This window comes from Acomys minous, assembly GCF_964271855.1.
Source record: "Acomys minous genome assembly, chromosome: 17".
Taxonomy (NCBI): Eukaryota; Metazoa; Chordata; class Mammalia; order Rodentia; family Muridae; genus Acomys; species Acomys minous.
This window is the reverse complement of record NC_140500.1, coordinates 30,442,840-30,464,358: the sequence shown is the minus strand read 5'-3', so window position 1 is coordinate 30,464,358 and position 21,519 is coordinate 30,442,840. Positions and strand designations below refer to the sequence as shown.

At 47.5% G+C, this 21,519-nt stretch overlaps 1 protein-coding gene across 2 annotated transcripts in view; it reads left to right on the top strand.

Moving 5' to 3' along the window:
* ATG7 (autophagy related 7) overlaps nt 1–21,519 on the top strand; it is a 220,959-nt gene that overhangs the window by 160,002 nt on the left and 39,438 nt on the right. The gene's annotated exons all lie outside the window — the stretch shown is intronic.

Here is a 21,519-nt window from a genome sequence, read left to right as displayed (position 1 = left end):
TTTAGGTAGCTCAGTGGTGGCTTGAAGATCATCACGCATATGTCCCTAGTCCCCTGATGTCTTTGGTCTTCCTCAGGGAAGCTACACAGCTCAGTCAGTTTCTCCCATTCTCCAGCTTGCAGGTGGCACTTCTGATGCCAAAACACTGTGTTGTAAGATGCACATCAAGACTGTACATGGATGACTACCAGGAAACACAGAGCACTGAAGCCTGCTTTTACCAGTCACGGCCTTATGCAGAGCAGGGCTTTCCATTAAACTGATGGTTTCTGAGATAATTTCCTCTTCAGGTGACAATTCCATTAAAGAGGAAAGCAGAATGTAGTGAGTCACAGAATTCCTTCAGTCCCTCCTCCCAAAGAATCATTAGTGATATTAGCATGTAGTGGTAGGGATACGTGTGCATGCATGTGTGTGCACTGGAGGGATACGTGTGCATGTGTGTGTGTGTACTGGAGGGATATATGTGCATGTGTGTGTGCGCACTAGACAGAGGAAGACATTGCACACCCTGCTTTACCGCTGTCTTCTCTATTGTCACACAGAACCTAGACATAGGCTGGCAGCCAGCAAACCCTAGAGATCCTCCTGTCACCCCTCAAGCCCTCCACCCCCGGTGTACACAACCATGCCCAGACCTTCCCGTGGGTTCTGGGGGTTGAGCTCAAGTCCTCAAACTTGTACGGCAGTACTTTTACCCACTAAGCCATTGCCAAGTCCTGTTTTGTAAGACACCAAAGTCCCATTCCTACCCCCCTTTCCAGCTCAAAGACATATAAAATTTGACAGATAGGGTCTACAAAGTAAGTTGATAAGCATTCTCATGAAGTGACCTTGGGACACAAAAGGAAGCCCCTAATTACCTGTGGGAACCACACAGGTCAGTTCACAGGGAGGTGGCTCATCCGTCTTAACTGTGGGGTGTGCTGCACCCCGTATTGCCATTTTTCTGAGACTGTCCTATTTGAAGCACAGACAATGCCCCCATTAGTGGGCATCCTTCTGAGCCTGCTGCACTTTGAACTATAAGACCTTGAGGGAAGGTGAGGACTGGGCCTGGCTTGTGAAAGGCTGGGAGAAAGGGACAGGATAGGTGGACAGACACGGTGCTGAGCAGGAGAATGAGAAGGGCAGGTGATGAGCCTGCCCTGGGGCTCTTGCCCCTTCTGCGATGCCAGCTGCTTCTCTATGGTAACCTGACACTGTCCTCTGTCCTATGCAGTTGGTTGCTCAGAGCTTCATGACAGTGTCTGGCATTTCTCTACCCGGGATGGGGGATTTGCCATGGCCTCCTCTCTCCACCTTAGCTCATCTTTTTCTGCATTTATACAAGGTTGCTTTCAGCTCTCCCTTCTGGAGCCATTTCTAAATTATTCCCAGATTCTTCATTTCGAGTGAAACAAAGCCACCTTGAATTGTCACTGGCAGACAGACAGCATGCAACTCAAATATCTTATGCTCACATAGGAAAGCTTAGCTCAAGAGAACAAGAAGGTCAGTGGGAGGGGAGTAGGGGCGGGATGGGAAGATACAAGTAAGGGGATAACAACCAGGATGTAATCTGAATAAATTATTTAAAAATAAATAAAGTAAAATAAAGTCAGAGAGAGAGAGGGGGGGGGGGGGAGGGAGAACAGGGACAGACTTTTTTCCTGCAGACTGACCTCTCTCAAGAGGCAGCGGCATGGCTGCCTAGAACAGCAGAGCATCTAGTATCCAAGGAGGGCTGGTCCACATCTTCTCAAACCCCTCATCCCAGGATGAGCCTGTGACTTAGTGTGGCTAAAGTTAAGGAAAAGGCCATCCCCAAAGACAGATCTGTGGCCACCAGAGAGCTCATCAGTACAGCTATGACTATGTAATTTAAGTATCAGGGCCAAGATGACAAAGACTAGAGGATGTTTGCACTGGGTGTATAGTCAGTAAATCTTTCCTAACTGGCCTCCCTTACCTAGCTCTCTGATGATCTGGATGATAGTTGCCCAAGTGTGACCTAGTGCTGAGGGATGCTGGGTGCTCTCAGCTGGATGATGGCTTTCTCACATTTCCATGGCCATGACTCCCGAGAGTCATCCAGGTTTCCAGTCAAACCTGGGAATTCCATGTGTACCTGATGTTGTTATACAATGTAATTAAGTACCCCTAGGTGAAAAATGAATGCCAGAAGTCATGTTTATGAAACCCAAATTGAGTTTGGAAAGATCTGATGACAGTAGTGTCTGGAATCACTGCTCTCTGCAGTGGGGAGCAAGGCTACTATGAGGAAGGTTCTAGAACTGCCTCCCTACCAGCAAGTTTCAGTTCTGCAAGGGCTGGAGTAACAGTTCAGTGAGTGAAATGTTGCCACACAAGCTTGAGGACCTATGTTCAGGTTCCTAGCACCCACGTAAAAGCCCACTGTGGGGTGTGTGTGTGTGTGTGTGTGTGTGTGTGTGTGTGTGTGTGTGTGTGTGTGACTGTCACCCCTGGTGCTAAGGAGGCAGACACAGGAAGATTCCATGGGCCTTGCTGGCCAGCTAGGCTATCCAAAACAATTCAGCAAGAGACCCAGCCTCAAAATATAAGGTGGTTGGTTGGTGGTGCACACCTTAATCCCAGAACCCGAGAAACAGAATCAAGCTGGTCATTGTGAGTTTTCAGCCAGCTTGACCTACAGAGCAAGTTCCAGGCCATACAGACTGCACAGTGAGACCCTGAAGAAACTCAGAAATAGCCTCTGGCCTCCACATGTGTACATTACAGGGAAGTGCACATATATACAACACACGCACACACAGTCCTAACCTAACTACCGATACAGCCTCAGAATAGTTGCAGATCCATCCATTCTGTGAAATGGGTGTGATAACCTGGCCTAGGTGCTGCAGGGATTGAGTAAGGTGATAGGGTAGATTAAGTCCCTACCACAGCTCTTGGCGCACAATCGGCACTCGGCAAATGCGCCCGCTGTCGTCCCCACCATTGCCGACAGTCATGTCTTACAGCTCGGCCCGTGCTTACTCTGCTCTGCACTTGTCCTAGATGAGACTGTAGTCTCCGTCTGAGTTTAATTATCATTTCTTTTAACAACATCTCAGAAGGAGTGATTAACTGTAAATGAGGGTGATAGATGGTATTTTTATTTATCAAAAATCTCTGAAGCTGCTATGGTGGTACACACCTGTAACCCCAGCACTCAGGAGGCAGAGGCAGGAGGATCACCAGTTTGAGGTTAGCCTGGGAAACATGATGAGATCCTGTCTCATAAACAAAACCTCTCCCCTCTCCCGTCTTCCCTCTTTCCTCTCCCTTCTCCCCTCTTTCCTCTCCCTCCCAAGTAAAAGCTCACTGTGTATGTGTCTGTGTCTCTGTGTGTGTGTCTGTCTGTGTGTGTGCGTGTCTGTGTGTGTGTGTAGGTGAGATCCATCACAAAGTTCAAGAGCTCTGTGAAGCCCTGGCCTATTAGAATAAGCCTGTTGTTTCCTTCAAGCTACAAGATCCTCTAGGCATCCAAGCCCAGGCTGGGTCTGTCCAGAACTGTGCTCTCTGGAGCACATTCTTGAAATTGGTACAATATTCCTTATTTGTGTCTTCCACAGTGGGCAGTAAAATTTAGCTTTAATTGTATTTAGGGGGCATCTGGATTCTAGTGAGCATTTCTGGTTCTGTTTTAGATTCTAAAGTCTGTGGTTTATTCCTAATGTGGAAAATGGAGTGATCCCGCGGGCACCAGAGGAAGGGCTCCAGCAGCCGGCTGCTGTCACTGTAGAGAGGAGTGCTGTAGACATCACAAGGCTTGTTACACAGGCAGCAGGCAGTGAGGTTATAGTGGACTGGAGGTGCTCGCCAGCAGCCAGGGATTTGTGACTTTCTGAACTCTGAGTGAGGCATAAGCATGTTTTCCCACATCTTAACTGTGGACCCCAGAAGGAGAAGGTAAGAAAATTCTAGAATGCTGAGCTACTGGATGCTGGATGGTTCCGTGTCAGAGACCCAGGCACAGAGGACTCCCTTGGCAGCTGCATAAAGCATTCACTCATTTCCATGTGCACAGCCAAGGTAGTTATTGCCTCGTTGCCCGGTCAGAGACAAATGAAGCCCCTTGGGGAGTCTCCTGGAGGGCTGCGTGGTGTAATGGAAAAAGCAGAGAGGGGTGCGAGGTCCACCTAGTGTAGCTATCTGTTACTCTCCGAGGCCTCGCCTGTGCCCTTTTGTCAAGTGTGGGGACAGTGATTCACCTCTCAGAGGGCTGTGCTAAGGGCGAGTGTGTGAACTGTCATTTGTAGGAGTTGTACGTGTCTCCTGGCATCACCATCAGGGTCACAGCTTTGAATTCAGAGACCTCAGAATTCTGCTCTTGTCGCACAGGGAGGGCATTAGGATAAAGGGGCTCTGTGCTGTGCTTTAGTTTCTCAGGAAGTTAAAGAGGATCTGGGGAATTCTTAGATGCAGGCAGAAATCGGCAGCTCCAGGTTTACATGCACTTCTCAGTATTGGATGTGCTTGAGCGCCTCATCTAAACTGACCCTCAAGAAGAGGCAGGAGCCAATAGCTCTGCTTGTGGTTTGGTTTTGCTTTTATTTCTTGCAGTGCTGGGGATCAAACCCAGGCCTTCACACGTGCTGAGCCTGAATTCCATCTGGGAGCTACACCCCAGCCCGGCCAGCCATGCCTGTCCTGGACTCACTTTGTAGACCAGGCTGGCCTCGAACTCACAGCGATCCGTCTGCCTCTGCCTCCCCAGGGCTAGGATTAAAGGCATGCACCACCACGCCCAGCCTCATCACTCTTTGAAGTCACTTATCTGCCTTTTTTTGCTCTGTCTCCCACACCAGCCTCACTTCGAATGTCGATAATTCTCCCGACAGCATGTGGTGCCTCAGATGGTGACTAACACGATGCTATTTATTCCATCCACTTCTGACTTCTTTTATTCTAAAATAATAAGAGAATTTAAATTTTCCTCCATAATGCCACAGCTAAGGTTCCATACGGGAGCTGAGTGAGAAACTGGGCAGAGACGATCTGTTTGGAAATACCAGGGTTCTTACCATGTGCTTTGTCTTCTGAAGACTCGGCCTTTGATAACACAGTTAGATGTGTGACGTCAGGAGACTGACAGGCAGGTGTCTGCCTTGAGAATTCAGCCAGTGGGGAGCATGACTTTCCACCCCGCTCACCCTTTAAGGTACGGCTGGACAGAGCTCAGAAAGGCCTCAGGTTCCCATGTCTATAGGAAGGTACTTAGCAAAGTGTTTTTAAACTGTTTGGAGTTGGTACAAATCACCAGAGGATTCTGCAGGCTCAGAGTTCAGAAGGAGAGTGGAAGGAGGAAGTAGAACCACCCAGCTTCCCAAGAGGGCGGATCCTTCCTGCCTTCCTGCCTTCCTGCCGTTCCCACTCCCCCGATGCTTGCTGCTCTAGTACTCCCAGCGTGTTCTTGTTCTCTCTCTGTCTCTCTCTTTCTGTCTCTCTGTCTCTCTCTCCACCCCTCCCATCTCTTTCTCCCTTCCTCTGTGAGTGTGTGTGTGTGTGTGTGTGTGTTTATGCAGGTAGTTGTACTTACCTGTGCTTGCACTTATGGAAGCCAAAAGTCAACATCTAGTTCTTGTATTGTTCTCCACCTTATTTCTTATTTTTGAGACACAGACCACTACATCTACACAGACTACCCATGACATCTAGCTTTGTTGTGAGTGCTGGGGATTGAACTCGGGTCCTCATGCTCTCACATCAAGCATTTTACCCATTGAGCCATCCCTCTATCGCCTATTGGGCTCCTTTTCACTAAAATTTCAAAAGTTTCCACAGCCACCTAGAGTTAGGCACTAGGCTGACAAAGAGAAGTGGACATCTGAATATCTGGTCCCTTGAGTGAGTTCCTGTCAGTCATTAGTCCTCCCTGTGGAGAAGTGGCATTCTTGGGCAGCAGTGAACAGCATTATAGAAAAAGCTAAGCCACAGCAGGAAGAGCCCTGACCCTGCATTCTCTCCAGCCTTGTGACTTGTTCCTCACAATTCCTATGGGGGAGGGCGAGCCATTGCTCACCTGTGAGTTATGGGTGGGTGAGAGGGACTTGGGTTCAACAGATGCATTTTAGCACAGCCCGCTGAGTGGACTCACATGTGCTTGTGATGTCTGCAGGCAGTGTGGCTTTGCCCCGCTGGCGCCGTGCTCTCTATGAGTGGGTAGCCAGTGGACATGCTAGAGCACCGAGCAGCTGCCCTGTCTTGTTAGGCTTTGCGTTATGGCTCTCTCATCTCTCAGTGAGTGTGCTTATTTGTACCACTGAGCCAGGCCTATGGTGATCAAGCCCTGACTTGTTAGCAGAGGGTGGCTTGGTAGAAGGCAGTAAGATGCAGAAACACCACTAATAAGATGACCCTGCAGATCTGGCTTTAAAAATAAATGTAAAACCACACCAGAAGACCTACTGATTTAGTCCACTGATTTTAGCTGTGTGCGTGTGTGTGTGTGTGTGTGTGTGTGTGTGTGTGTGATACTGAACATGGAGTTTTTCACATGCTAGACAAGTACTTTTCCACTAAGCTATTCACTCGAACCTCTTATTCTTTTTACTTTGAGACAAGGTCTTGCTCAGAGGCTGAGGCTGTCCTTGAACTCAATAAAAACATCCACTGTTGGCTGAGTGGGTGGGTGAGAGGATGGGTAGATAGGAACATGGATGAGTAGATGGATAAGTGGGTGGGAGGATGGGTAGATAGGAACATGGATGAGTAGATGGATAAGTGGATGGGAGGATGGGTAGATAGGAACATGGATGAGTAGATGGATAAGTGGATGAGAGGATGGGTAGATAAGGAACATGGATGAGTAGATGGATAAGTGGGTGGGAGGATGGGTAGATAGGAACATGGATGAGTAGATGGATAAGTGGATGAGAGGATGGGTAGATAAGGAACATGGATGAGTAGATGGATAAGTGGGTGGGAGGATGGGTAGATAGGAACATGGATGAGTAGATGGATAAGTGGGAGGGAGGATGGGTAGATAGGAACATGGATGAGTAGATGGATAAGTGGATGAGAGGATGGGTAGATAGGAACATAGATGAGTAGATGGATAAGTGGATGAGAGGATGGGTAGATAGGAACATGGATGAGTAGATGGATAAGTGGATGAGAGGATGGGTAGATAGGAACATGGATGAGTAGATGGATAAGTGGGTGGGAGGATGGGTAGATAGGAACATGGATGAGTAGATGGATAAGTGGGAGGGAGGATGGGTAGATAGGAACATGGATGAGTAGATGGATAAGTGGGTGGGAGGATACATGTTTGATTCTTGGCAGGAAACTAAATGAAAGATCGGGGCACTTCTGTTCACAGTGGCTTCAAGGTACAGTTGTTACAATCATAATAAAGATGTCTGGGTGCAGTAATGTGTGTCACTCCAATGTTTTGGTTTTTTGTTTGTTTGCTTGGTTTGTTTTTTAAGAATTCAGGAAAGTGTCGTCCTAGATTGTTTCTCTATTTCTGTAATACAACAAACTCAACTCAGGCAAGGAAAGGGCTTGGTTCTGTTTTCAGGTTACAGTCTCCCATGGAGAGAACCATGAACCAGCGGCCATGGAGGAAAGCTTACTGGCTTGTTCTTCATGGCTTGCCTGGCTTGCTTTCTTATATACCCCAGAATCCCCTCCTCTGGGGTGGCACACCCACAGGGGGCTGGGCCCTCTAACAAAAATCATTAATCAAGAAAACGCCTCATTCTTCAGTTAAGGTGCCCTCTTCCTGGTGACTCTGGTTTGTGCAAAGCTGACAGAATCTAGCACAACTATATCATAAGTTCCTCCTAAAAATAAGTTCTCTAGAACTCAGCTCTCCAAGATTATTGTGCTAATCAACCTATGGTTGAACCGAGGCACTGACTAGTTTAAACAAACGTGCTAATGTGCTCGTTAGCGAACCCGTACCTCATGCATTCAAACCACAAGCCTCTCATCTCTGCCATGACTTTTCCATGCACTGCTTTGTCCTTCACAGGTTGTTGCCTCAGAACAGGGCAGCCATAGCTCTGGGACACCTCTTCAAGCTCAACTTGCCTGGTAGAGAGAGATGTTTATAGTGGCCTGCTGGACTGGTCCTCCAGTAACCCGGTCAGTGTGGTGGGGAAAGAGTAGCTCGTTGGTCAGGTCTGAGAAATGTTCCAACAGCAGTAACAGCAAGGAACAGTAGCTCCATTCATGTCACGTGACCCAAGAGTCAGGAAGAGTTTGGTAAATTTTTTCAAAATTGTTGCGCTCACTGAAGTGCAACAGCCAAGCAAGCACAACAGCTGATGCTCAACACGACTGTGTCTTTTCTGACTAATGCTTCTCTTGTTCCCTAAAGCCAAATGGAGTGGTAGGCTCTACACAGGTGGCTTATGTGGTCCTCTTCCATAAATGCTGACTCCCAGGATATTTGACTGGCAAATCACCCCAGCCTTTGGGACTGGCAGGATGGCTGTGTGTTGACGATGGAGCATTGCGGGTGTCAAGGGAAGTGATTTGCATGTGGCAGTTTGCTATGATGACTGACCTCTTGCTACCTCAAGGAAGGCATATGTGAAGCTGACCTCCTATGAGTCCTCACATGCTACCTAGATTTACAGAAGATTCTATGCGCAGGCCATGCTTCCCCATAATGTTCTTGTATGAGGAGCCACTGATCTGCAATCCTGGTGCCACTTTCTCTGCAGGCGCTTTTCACTCTGCTCAAGCCATAAGATCCCAGTGTTTTCAGCCCTGCCTCACATGGGGAGTGATAATGTCCTTTGGGCCCTTTGAGTGTGTTTTCTGTCTTGGTGTCGGTAATCTGTGGTTTTGTACAGTTTTCAGTACTTTAGCATTCTTCCTCCTGCAGGGAAATGTCTAAGATGCTTAACATAAAAAGAGGGACTTTTCGCGGGGCATGGTGGTGCACGCTTTTAATCCCAGCACTCGGGAGGCAGAGGCAGGTGGGTCACTGTGAGTTTGAGGCCAGCCTGGTCTACAAAGTGAGTCCAGGACAGCTAAGACTACACAGAGAAACCCTGTCTGGGGGGTGGGGGCGGGAAAGAGAGGCTTTTCTTTCAAGCTTATCTTTGGAAGTTTCTCTCAGTTGCCCTGGGATGGGGCAGCACAGCATGGCTGTAGTATGTGTGGAACAAGGTGTTCACCTTGTAAGGTGAAAGAGATGAGGTAAGGACCCCTGAAGGGGACACTCAATGGCCTAACCTGCACTCATCAGGCCCACTTCCATTAGTACCATGGGCCTTCTGGAACATTCAAGAACCAAACTAGCATCCAGTGAACTGAAAATCAGATGGGTTGAACGTCATCCAGTGTACTCAGCACCTGGTGCTCAGTATCCCGTGTGCTCAGGATGCTTTCTTCTGCAGTATTCAGCCACAAAGCATCTTCTCCACCCAGGGTTGCTAGGGACAAGCTTGGTGAGACAGACACTGGTGCTGCCCAGTGCACCAAGACCCCATTCTCAGCCCTGGGTAGGAAGGGACAAGTCCCTAAAGGAGAGTGGATGGATATTCATTGTGCAAACTAATTGTCCAGAGGAAACTCATTCCTTCTAGATTCCATTTAAATGGAATTTCAGGGCTATGAAGAAAAAGGAAATGGTCAGGTCAGGGACGTCTGCTCCAGGAGTCCCTCAAGTGCCCATCAGGGAAGCTGCTGGCCCTGCTTTTCTGACTGTTTGTAGTTAGTAATTGATGATAAAACCATTGTGACCTTAAGAATAATACCTACACCTGCTGGAGTTGGGAACAGAGCCTAGGGACTCAGGCTGGGCTGCTTTGCCACTGAGCTCCACCCCTAGGACACTGGCTTTAATCATTGCCACCACTTGCCAGTCAGAACTCCTTAAAGTACCTGAAGTGCCATTAACTAACCACATGGTTCCTCTGTCCTGACACAGCCTCAGATTTCCCCACCCTCGGCCGGTGTCTGGATTGCAGTCAGAGTCTTTATTTCCAAAGAAAAGTCCCTTGTTATAGATTCATCAGTATGTTTTGGTTGCACCTTGGCAACATAGAATGTCACAAAAATGTCCCTGTGTTAGAAATGAATTCCTTTACCCTTCCCTAGGTCAGTACAAAGATAGCATGTTCTTGGAAAATGTGGCTTGGCCTGTATATGTTGCCCTCCCCGGGCTTAGCAGGCAATTTTGTGTCCCTTCGTGTCAGATATACATACCCATCCTGGAGCCTGACATTCTGACCTATTTCAGGAGTGCCAGAGCAGCCCATTTAGTCTTGAATGTTCTCTCTGTGACAATCCAAAGCCTCAGTGGGCTGAAATCTTTCCAGATGCTAAGGGTCATTCTCCACTGTGACTTCCCTAGGACTGGCAGGCTCAAAGGCTCCACTGTAGTGTGCCTCTGTGGGTCAGCCACGCCTCAGCATACTAAGGCAGAGGCAACCATGGGGTCTGCATCTGGCTGCAGCTGTAGGAACAGTTCCTGGCTTAGAGTTTTCTTTGCCTCCTCCTTAGCCTTGAAAGAATGTGGAATGGCCAAGTGTTTGGAGCCTGTGGTGTTTGCCCCTGGCCAGGCTACATATCAGTTTGCAGAAAATGACTACAGTTCCAAGAGCTTGTGTCAGCCAGTGCCCCTCCCCCCTTCTCTCTCTCTCTCTCTCTCTTTCTCTCTCTCTCTCTCTCTCTCTCTCTCTCTCTCTCTCTCTCTCTCTCTCACACACACACACACACACACACACACACACTTCAGCAGGGCCTGGAGCTGCCTACTACCCCATGTAAACACGCTGGGCTTTGCTCCCCCACACAGCCTTTCACCAAGCACTGTACTGCTCATGAGACCTGAGAGCAGCTAAGTCATTCAATGAAGAGCTCATGTCAGAGATGCGGCTCTGTGAGATGAAAGGTGGAGGGCAGGAAGGGAAGCAGGGCAAGTCGGAGAAAGATGCCTGCTGCGAGGCGGATGGAGCCTGAACTCACTTTATTCTCAATGATATTAGACAAATCAAATCCTCTTCCCATTTATTCTATTTTAGCCAAGTATTCTTGTCCAAAATTAAAATCAGATGTTTTTCTTCTTCTTCTTTTTTCCCCCCAAAGCAATGGTCACCAACACTCACTTAATGTAATTTACTAGAGCTTTTTCCTAAAGGGACATTTACGTTTCTTTCTTTTATGCATGCAGTAACTTTTGATCAAAACATGACTCCACTCCCTCATTTAACGTGGAGCATGTGGATTAAAGGCTTCTTTGAATCTTAAACACAGATTATGGCTCTCTTTCCCTTTAAGCAAACCGCCATAAAACCCTGGCCCTTCTCCAGGTTTCTTCATTAAAGCTCTGTTTATGACTGTGTTTTCGGATGGCAGTCATTAAATGATTGTTAGCACAATGAGCACTTGATTATAATTATTTATCTGGCAATCGGTTATTGAAGCAGTTCAGTGGTGTAATTCAAAGGGAGCATGCTGGTACCTGCCAGCATCTTCCAGATCTTTGGCCCTGGTGAGGCAGGAGGAAGCTGATATAAATACATAGATGAGAGGTTCAGGCCTTCTCTGAATGGATGCTTTTATGTCACTCTCATCTGGCTCTTAGCCTTTCTTGTCCCATAAGGTAAATGAGCAAAGGTGGTACAATAAGATAGAGCCAAGAATGTTTGTGCTCCAAACTCCTGTAGCAGTAAACACATCTCAGGCTAGTAGTATATTTACACAAAAGAAACATTTAAGTGTTTTTATACTTATTATTGTTAACACAAGCAAGAGAATTTTTAAGTCTTTTTGTGTGTACACATGAGTGTAGAAGTCAGTGGGCAGTCTTGGGCCTTGATCCCCACCTAGGTTGAGACAGGGACTCCTGCTGGCTGCTGCTTACCCGAGACTAGCTGACCCCATGAGCTTATGGGACTCTCCTGTCCCCACCTTTCGTCTCACAGCAAGCGTGCTGGGATTGTAGACCCACACTACCTCTTGGGGCTTTAAATGGGCTGAAGGGATCCAAATTCAGGTCCTCACATTTCTGAAGCAGGTGGTTTGCCCACTGATCTACTTCCTAGGCATCAGCATTTATCTTGGGAGTGTTCTGGGGATGCTACCAGCCCTATAGTTGGTGTGAGTGATCGGTGGTACTCAGTGTGGTCCTGCTATTCAGAGGCCCTGCTGAACTCAGACTCTTCCAGTTGGGACACGTTTTAACCAACCTGAGCAAAGTGTCTTTGCTTACGTAGCTTTGATGTGTCGGATCTGCTCATGGATTATAAGAGGAGCAGAAACCAGGGCTCCAGGGACTCGACTCAGTTCTCTGTTGGTCTCAGCTGAGCCTGTATGTGTGGGGCTTCATTCTGAAGGGAGTCACCTAGCCTTTTCTCTGTGGCAGGGCATTTAGCTGTCAGCAGCCACAGGTTCCTTGGTGGAGAGCAGCTATTTTCACCTTCTGTTCATCAGTGTCCAGAACTGTCTTCCTTATTAGCCCAGTAAATAGCCCTATTTACTTCATACCCTCCCTGTAAGCAAGCCTGGTTAAATCATGTTTGGAGAGTGTGTGTGTGTGTGTGTGTGTGTGTGTGTGTGTGTGTGTGTGTGTGTGTGTGTGTGTGTGTGTTAGCCTACTTGCCTGGTTTACCTGAAGTGCTAGGCTCAGTCTGTAGACTTCCAGAAGCAACCAGGAAGGAAGGAAGGAAGGAAGGAAGGAAGGAAGGAAGGAAGGAAGGAAGGAGAAAATGGGAAAAGAAAAAAAAACAGAAAGGACACAGCTTGGCCCATTCAATTGTCTATCTACCTCTTGACCAGTCCTCATGTCCAGGGAACGGTACCTGCAATGGGTCAAGCCAGGACCACGTGTTATTTTTGTGGAATAGACAAGAAGATGAAGTCCTAGGTTTGACAGGCCTGTTAATTAGAAACACTGATTTGTTCCTGTAAATGTATCCCAGTGACTGAGAAAAGTCCAGGATTATTAGTAAAACTTAACCCAAAAATGTCAATCTGTAACTCCCAAAGTTCTCTAAATGTATCCCAAAGTGAATTTTGGCATTTCACTTAGAAGCATTCTCCTTTGTAAGACTCAAGTTTAAAAACAAAGAAGTTCTCATGTGCATTTCAAATGATGCTCTTGTCTTATCTGAATTTATCTGTGAGCCCCTCTATAGTGCAGTCTAGGGAGAGGATCACAAAGAGACAAACCAGGGGAGTTAGAGATGCCTCTGACCATGGCTCGGTGCCATAGCTATGCTACCATTAGGCCATGTGGAGTTTGGGATTCTGGGAAGTGCTATCTTCATCCACTTCAACACTTGAGTCACTTGTAAGAGTTTGAAGGATAAAGTTCTACTTCTGTTGCTTTGCTACTTTCTTTGAAGCTGTGGCTACAAAGGCAAAAAAGGTCAGTAAAAGCCATCTTAAAGAGCAAGAGGCTTGAAAACACAGAACAGCAACTGAAAAAGTCATATGCTTGCACACGCACGTACACACACACACACACACACACACACACACACACACACACACACCCTAAACATGATCTAACCAGTCTTGCTTACAGGGAGGATATGAAGTGCCCTAGTTACTGGGCTAATAAGGAAGACAGTTGCAATGTACAAGCTTAGACTTGAATAAAAGCAGTCATTCCCAATTTCCCATTTCTCTTATTAATGCACGTTTATTATTTGCTAAGTGTTTAATGTGTACAGCTGAGCTGTTTAAGCTCCAGGTAACTCAAGTGACTAACAGACCTCCAAGCTGAACACACAGAGGAGCCAGCATCTTCTCATGCGTGGATATTTGCACACACACAGGCTCTTTTTGTATTTGTGGATGTTGGCCACGGCCCGAGAAGTTTCTTGGGAATCTAATCTTCTCAATGGCAAGCTCTAATGTCGCCCTTGCCAGGAGTTTAGTTCATGTGGACCTGGTGCCAACTTTCTTTTCACATATGTGAAGTAACAGTTTGGCACCCAGTGAACACACCGCTGCCTCAGCTAAGCCTGAAGTTTTTCAGAATGCAAAGTGGACATGTTTAGTGGAACTAATTCTCTTCAGGTGAGCCGGGTTGGAATTAAATGTTGCAAGAGATTGCTGTATCTGTGCGACGGCAGATGTCAAAGGTCACAGCAATAAAGTATTTTTGTTTTATAGAGTTGTTCTTGGAAAGGCCGTAGACCATATGACTGCAGAGTGCCCAGTGCCAGCAGCAAATCCAAACACCATAATGTTACATCCAAAGCCCAGCAAGCCATCAGGCCCCACTCTTGAAGCATGACACGTCCCCTACTGGTGCCATGTAGCTCAGCATGCTTTCCCAGCCCAGTGTGATGCACGTCCCCCAAAACATGGAGGGGAAACTTCAGCCCCAGTGACTGATGATCAAAAGCTAAAGACACCAACACTAGAGCTTTGGCAAGTGACGGCCACAGGAAGCTGGCCAGTGCCCCATCTCATTGGTCACCATTACGCTAACATGCACATGTATGTCAATGTGACTCTGTGTGTGTGTGTGTGTGTGTGTGAGAGAGAGAGAGAGAGAGAGAGAGAGAGAGAGAGAGAGAGAGAGAGAGAGATCTTTCCTTGGTTTCTTAAAACTTAGCTCCCTTTGCTTAGACAGATCTCTTCCATGTCACCTTTTACACCAGGTCTACATGTCCTTCCATGCTACAGTAAAGGGAGGCCACTTGCCCAAGACTTTCAGGCTTCCATGAGCCCTGAGATCCATCAAAAGCCTCGCTCCCCACATCTCCTAAAGATACCTCCTCTCCAAATTAAAGCTGCATGCAATAGACCTGAGAAGTCCTTGCTCACCCAAGACGCCTCAGAGCACGTCTGTCCCAAGGTCACTGCCATGTCCACAGACCTGTCAAGGCCAGCTTTCCACAGTGAGGGATTGTGGCCAGTGCAGGGAGGCCCTTCTCCACTTGAGAGCTCCGCCAGCAGATGAACACTGTCTGTCCCAACCCCACCCCTCCCCTGCGTGCTCTGGGCCCAGCTACCACCTGCTAACATGTCTGAAGAGAGCAAGAGGCCTTGATCATAGCAGACGAGTGGAGTTGATGCCAAAAGTGCAAACAAGCCGTAAATTACACTCTTGTTCTCTGCAGCACAGCCACTGCCCGTTAGTTATGGGGGAAATGGACTTATTTAATCTGCCTTATTTATGCTAGATGAGAGTTGGTCTTTTTTTTTCTTTTTCTTCTTATTTTTCTTTCTTTCTTTCTTGTTTTTCTTCTTTCTTTTTGTTTTGTTTGTTTTTTTGTTTTGTTTTGTTTTTGGCAATGCTGTCATCTTCTTGAATCATTATAAAGTCAAGTTTTCTCTTCAAGCCTGTCAAATACAAATAGCCAAAACACTAAGAATGTAACATTTACATAATTCCTAATTGTGTCATGGTTCTTCTTGCTATAGGTATTTTATTGTATCTATGTGTAGTAATATAAATGTATATGTAAAAATTAGAAAATGTTTAATTAATTAAAAAAAACAACATTACCAAAAAAAAAAAAGAAAGAAAGAAAGAAAGAAAAATATTTGTCACAGAGATAGGCAATGTGTCTTCATTAGAACTGTGTTTCATTTGGCTCCTTTGCATGTATTTGGATTAATATAATTTGGAGTATTTTATCAACAGACATCTTTTAGTTCACACATCTTTCAATTGCCTCTTTTCCAAATTGAAAGAGAAGTAGCAATAACCAAACAGACACAGGCAGGAGTTTTTCATGCATTTTAGAGAATGCAGTTGGTGGAAATAAAGAACAAAGGTTTTCTGGAAAAATAAAATAAAACAAATTCAGGTATTATTCACTGAGTATTTTTTTTTTACCAATTCTTGGAGTTCTTTGTACAGAGAACTGTGTTATTGGAAACAGGAGTCTTGTGATCAGAAGGTGAAGACTTTCAGCTAAGGAAAAGAAAATTCTAGAGGAGGATGGTGTGACAATTGCATAGCAGTGTGGATTTTCTAATGCCACTGAACTTCACATTCAAAAAATAATAATTTCAATGTCAGGTATGCATCACACTGTGGTAGATGTTACCTCCCACTATTTTACAAGTCAAAGTTCATTGTGTATTTGCTGTAAGTTTGTTTAAGTTTTAGTTTTGTGTGTTTTGCCTGCATGTGTGTATGTGTACCATGTGCATGCAGTACTCAAACAAGCCACCAGAGGGCATGGAATATTCTGGGACAGCATTTACAGAGATAGTTGTGAGACAGGGCCTCTGGAAGAGCAGCCAGAGCTCTTAACCACTGATCCATCTCTAGCCCTGTATTTGCTGTGCATCTTAGGTTCTATGTATGCCTTTTAGGGAGATGGAAGCTTGCATGGCTACCACAGGACCTACAGCGCCAGGTTTCCTGTGCTTCTAGTGCAGGTTATCAGATCTCTCCTATTATCAGAACATTATATATGGTCTTAAGTTGCAAGTGATGGTCCTTTGCAGCATAAGGAAAAGCAGAATGTCCAGTCCTGCTTCCCACAGTGCCAGACTTGGCCAGAGCTTTGGTGGGCGGAGTGTGCCAGGTGTGAGAACCACCAGTCTGGTGGTCAGTAAGAAACCTGGGCCACATCATCCTTGCAGGCCACAGCATGTTTGTCTGTGAAAATGAGGGTCCTACCTTTCAAGATGGTCAGGCCTCAGTCTGTGGCACTATACTGAGGACCTTGTAGGTGGTAAGCCCACATGCCCTTGCTCGCCTCTAAGCCTTGCCTCACAAAGGACTGGATGGTGGGATGGCTGCTGGCCCCTTTTTCTCCAGCATAACCCACTCACTCTGTTCAGTGTTGTAGGCTCTGCCTGGGAGGTTCCTGGGGAGGACGTGTTGATGCTGGGGCAATGGAGAAGGGAGCAGGTCCTGGCACCCTGCCAGGGGCAGCTGTGGAAACAGCCTGCTCTGTGTGTCTGCTGTTTGCCTAAAGGCCTCACTGCCTCTTCTCCAGGCCACTTCTCTCAAGGCCTGAGATGTTTTCCTCCTTTGACATCTTGCCCCTTAGTCTAAAGCCCAGGAAAACAGACACTTAACACAGACCTGGGTCTTTCCCACCCCAGCCGGCTTTCTTTTTCCCCAGCGCCATGTGAAGCCATCATCCGGGGCCTGGCACACGTACTTCCTTGTGCCTCCCTCCATCCTAAAGGGACAGTCAGACCATTGTTAGGCTTCAGCAAGAGCTAGAGCTGAGGGTGGAGACTGAGGAGAGGATTTGAGTAGGTGGGATTGCATTGTGTCCCTAAGCTGATAGCATTTGGGTCCCTTTATAAAATACTAGGGAACTGAGATCCACCCCACCGGCCCTGGGAGGAGCTGGTGCCCCTGCTCATCAGGGCTGTTCAACCCTTCTCTTGGAGGACTTTTCATTGGTGAGCACTCGAACGTGAAAAGCTGACGTACTTACTGACTTGTGCCTCTACATCTGTGTCAGCTGCACCTGAGGGAGATGTGGAGCAAGCCCCATGCAGTCTCTCTGAAACCTCCTTCCAGTCAGTGCCCCCAAGTTGCCACCGTTCTCTCTTGTATCTTTCCCAGGTCCAAAGTGCTTGCAAAATCTTTCCTATCCATGCCCAGTACAAAGTCACACCTCATCTAGGTAATGGTATTTAAGAATCAAAATTGGAACTTGAGATGTGGGTCAGAGGTAAACCACTTGCTTAATACATGTAAGGCCCTGGGCTTAAATTCTGGCACCGGGAGGAAAAAACCAAAACAAAACAAAACAAAAAACCCTACAAAAACAAACAAAAAAAGCACGAGCCCCAAATCAACTAGTGGCTAGCATGATAAAAAAAAAACCACAGTGGTAGTTGCAGACATGTCCTTCCTCCCTCCTCCACTCCCCCCTCTTCCCCACCCCTCACCCCCACACTCTAATGCCTGTCTCTCATCCTCCTGCCCCTAAAACCAGCTTATGGGAAGGCAGGGAGGCATCCCCATCCGCTCCACTCTGTCGGCTCCATCTGAGAAGCTAGAGGAGAAGCAGGCACCTGGACACTTTGGTCCTGCTCCCAGGTGCCCCAGCTTCACAGCTGAGGAGTGTTCCCCACCTGGAACATGAGCACACTCACTTCCCCAACTCCTAACACAGCCAAGAGAGCCCTAGCACACACCGACCCTGCCTGCCTTTGTCAAAGTTAGAGGTTCTTCTGCAGGATTGGGACGCCATCTGCAGAGTCACCTCACTGTCTCGTCCCACCCCACCCCAGGTGTACCCCTGTCGTGGGGAGCACGCTGAGCTGCTGCAGGTGGGAGATGAGGTCATTCACCCCCCCTGGTCTGCACAGCCCTGCTCAGATCCTTTTATTTACTATGGTACTCCCATCTGTTTACCTGACGGTAGAGATAACTGCAAGAGAGCCATTATGTTGACATGAGAGACAAACAGGAAATCAGGGACTTACAGATGTTATCTGCCTAGCACAGAGGGTCTTTTACAGCCCATCAGGACAGGGACACTATGATAGTACCGCAGAAATACATCACTGACTTGGTCGTTCCTGGGCTTTGCAGGGTTGTGGTTCTGAGGGCTAGAAAGAGGAAGCTGGGAGTGACGACCAAGAGTAATGAGCACAACAATTTCCCCATTACCGTAAAGATATAACAAACACTCTTTGATACAGGGTAGAATTTTACTCAACTCAATAATTCTGCATAAGTGTTTATTATATGTATAAAACTGAATAAGGCAGAATCTGTGTCCTGCAAGGGAGGAGGTACACCATGAAGGTTAAGTTTTCAAAACCAAACTGTCTTTTAAAAACATTTTTACTTATGACATAGATTAAAACAAAATTGGCATGTCTTAAAGAAATTCAGGGTCACAAGCTGGGCATAATAGCACATGCCTTTAATCCCAGGACTTAGGAGGCAGAGGCAGGCCAATCTCTGTGAGTTCCAGGCCAGCCTGGGAGGTCCACAGCAGCCAGAGTTACATAGGGAGACCCTGTCTTGGATAGATGGATGGATGGATGGATGGATGGATGGATGGATGGATGGATAGATGGATAGGTGGATAGATAAAGACAAGGAAGGAAAGGCAATTTAGGCTGGATACTGAGCTAGGAACTTCTGAGACCAGGGTCCCAAGGAATCCCAAAAGGTAAGAGCTAGGCAGCCTGGAGGACAGCAGGCACAGCGTGGGTCAGCACTTTGGTCCTAACAGTGTGAGAAGTCCTAACTTCCCGGAGTATAGGGTGGGGAAACAGGACTCATTTCAAGAGATTCTACATGTTTCCAGGGGTATGAGTGAGGCCATGGAGCAGAGGGTACACCTCTGGCTTGCCACCTTCCCTTCTGGCCTCCATCCTTGAAGGTTTCTCAACACTGAGAACCAAGCTTAGCAACCACGTTGTTAGGAGCATTCTCAAATTGAAGGCTGATTGGCTGGATGGAAGCAGAGAGCAAAGAGGAAGTGTGTATCCAGGTCTCAGAGCCAGGAGAGGCCATCCTGTGAGGAAGGCAGGTGTCCCGTCAGGCAAAACAAGGTTAAGAAGGCACGGGGAGTGGCCTCAGCAGAAGGGACCAGGTGGCCCTGTGACAGAGAGCAGATGTAGAGGACTCTGGGTTATAAAACATATTTCACACTCAGAGTGAATATCAGCTCATCTGGACTGCTAAGTGCACAGGTGTCTGCGAGGTTATGGGAAGACTTTCACTGGCTGAGCATCCCCACCATTATCATATGAACAAATAATGTAATTATAGCCCAGTTATAACTTGGATGTAGCTGCTTAGACTGTTTCTAACTTCGGCTTGTGATGCTCAGCCTTCCCTGGCCATGGGACCCTGGCTGCTCTCTGTCAGGGGTGCAGAGTGGGGCCACTCATACTTGTGGGGCAGATATGGGGCAGATGCTGAAGGTGTCACCTCATCCTGTGTGTGGCCTGTATGTTCTCATAATGTTCATGGCATCAAAACAGACAGTCCTGAATTCTGAGGTGGCTTGGGTAGCCTGACGCAGGAAGGTGGGAGCACAGGGAAGAAAGGAAAAAGGAGGGAATGCCTGGGGGAGCAGGCAGGATGGGGCTTGGGAAATAGTAGGAGCAAAATCTACACAGACTGGGGAGGGCTGCAGAGGGGTACTCCTAAGCAGGCCATCTCTTCAGAGGTCTCCACACCTGAACCCCAGTGCCAGCCACTCGCTGACCTTTCTAATCAACAGAGGGCCAGTGCAGACCAAGCTTCACAGTTAGTTAATTGTGCTGCCTAGGCAGTTTTCCTTAAGAGCAAGCGAGGCGCCTCTTTAGAAGATACGCAGCAAGGATGCCTGCTTATCTTCCCGCCCCGTCTGTGGTTTTCCCGTTTCCCATTTCTCCTGACGCCCCTCTTAAACTGCAGCTTTACGTCATCATGGCTGGTGGCCACCGCTCCCATGGTGTGAGTGCCAAGTTTCTCTTCTGTTCACACATGGCTCTGGGATTCTCTGCTTAGCGCTGTCCACCTGCACACTCCATCACTTTTCTTTAACTTTCCACGTTGTCTGCTTCTTTTCTCTGACCTGACTGGCCATCTGAGGTTCACTCACTGTTAGTTTACCCTGGAGGCTGACTGGTCCTTTTGCCTTAAGGCCTCACCTCACCTCACCCCAGTCATCCCCACCCCCCATCACTAGAGCATCACATTTGCATTCGTTTCCAGGTGTTTCCCATACAACAGCCCTTGGTGAAGTCACCCCAGGTCTCACCCCACAGACAGGAACTTCAGGCAGGGGAGCAGGTTCCTGAGGCCTAGCAGCCTGCCTCACAGAGGATAAGCTCTTCCGAAGAGGACAGCATTGCTCTCCTCTTAAAAAAAAAAAAAAAAAAATCATGAGAAAGGGTTTGGCTCTGGTTAGGCCAAGTCAAACAGGATGTGCCCTTCTCTCTCCACCACTGTGCAGGGAGGGGCAGCTCTGTGCTGTCAACCTCTCCCGGAGCCACCTCTGGGTCACTTCCTCTCTCTGAATAGCTACCTGACCTGCTGGGAGGGTGGGCAGTAGAGATTGTGTTTCCATGAGCTCACTGTGGGGAAAGGATCCTGCAAGCTTCCCAAAGATGGAATGAATGCCCTTCTCCTCCGCCAAAGTACACCAGGTACAACTCCCCCAACCCCAGCCAGAGCAGTAGTCCTACACAGAACTGCCTTGGAGGCACGCAGGGTCCCATTTACCATGGGCTTCCCTGGGGCTGTCCAGGACTTGGCTCTGTGTCCTCTCTAGACTGGTATTGTCCAGAATACCATAGGGCCTGTCATCGAAGAGGACACGAACCCATAAGCTCAGTGATGGTACCTGTCTAGCACGTGCGCTGAGCCCCTGAGCCACAAAAGAAATGCAGCATATATAAAAATACAAGAAAATGCAGGCGTGACTCTATGAAACCCCAAAGCAAATGGTCCTATGACAGTAGGGAGCTCCAAATCTGGTCTCACTTAAGCTCAAGCCCAGTTTGAGTAAAGAATCATGAACTCATCATAGGATAAAAATTATAATAATTGAAGGGGCCGGAGAGGTGGCCCACCAAACCTAATCTGACTTCTGCCTCCAGAACCCACACCATGGAAGAACACAGACTACTGTAAATTGTCCGCTGACCTCTATA